Raw genomic sequence first — 1,048 nt, forward strand, 5'->3', positions numbered from 1 at the left:
CTTTCATATGAGCAGGAACAAAGACAAAGGCATTCTTGTTGAAGCTGACCCTGAACCTGAAAGGACCTTGAAGCGAAAGCTAAGAGAAGCTAAGGCACAACTCTCTGTAGAGGACCTAACAGAAATCTTCAAAGAAGAAGACATGGCAGCTGAAAACAACAACAATGCCAACAATGCAAGGAAGGTGCTGGGTGACTTTACTGCACCTACTCCCAACTTTTATGGGAGAAGCATCTCTATCCCTGCCATTGGAGCAAACAACTTTGAGCTTAAGCCTCAATTAGTTTCTCTAATGCAACAGAATTGCAAGTTCCATGGACTTCCATTGGAAGATCCTCATCAGTTTTTGGCTGAGTTCTTGCAAATCTGTGACACTGTCAAGACTAATGGGGTTGACCCTGAGGTCTACAGACTTATGCTATTCCCTTTTGCTGTAAGACAGAGCTAGGACATGGTTGGACTCACAACCTAAAGAAAGCCTGGACTCATGGGAAAAGCTAGTCAATGCCTTCTTGGCAAAGTTCTTTCCACCTCAAAAATTGAGTAAGCTTAGAGTGGAAGTCCAAACCTTCAGACAGAAGGATGGAGAATCCCTCCATGAAGCTTGGGAAAGATACAAACAATTGATCAGAAAATGTCCTCCTGACATGCTTTCTGAATGGAGCATCATAGGTATTTTCTATGATGGTCTCTCTGAACTGTCCAAGATGTCTTTGGATAGCTCTGCTGGAGGATCTCTTCATTTGAAGAAGACGCCTACAGAAGCTCAAGAGCTGATTGAAATGGTTGCAAATAACCAATTCATGTACACTTCTGAAAGGAATCCTGTGAACAATGGGGCTAATCAGAAGAAAGGAGTTCTTGAGATTGATACTCTGAATGCCATTTTGGCTCAGAACAAGATATTGACTCAACAAGTCAATTTGATTTCTCAAAGTCTGTCTGGAATGCAAAATGCACCAAGCAGTACTAAGGATGCTTCATCTGAAGAAGAAGCCTATGATCCTGAGAACCCTTCAATGGAAGAGGTGAATTACCTAGGAGAACC

General features: G+C 42.4%; 1 non-coding gene across 1 annotated transcript; it reads right to left on the reverse strand.

Moving 5' to 3' along the window:
• Positions 1–545: 545 nt before the first annotated feature.
• Positions 546–653, reverse strand: LOC130937116 (small nucleolar RNA R71). Its single transcript, XR_009068348.1, has one exon. It is a non-coding gene; the product is annotated as a small nucleolar RNA R71 (small nucleolar RNA).
• Positions 654–1,048: the final 395 nt, after the last annotated feature.

This window comes from Arachis stenosperma, chromosome 6 (assembly GCF_014773155.1).
Source record: "Arachis stenosperma cultivar V10309 chromosome 6, arast.V10309.gnm1.PFL2, whole genome shotgun sequence".
NCBI classification, from domain to species: Eukaryota; Viridiplantae; Streptophyta; class Magnoliopsida; order Fabales; family Fabaceae; genus Arachis; species Arachis stenosperma.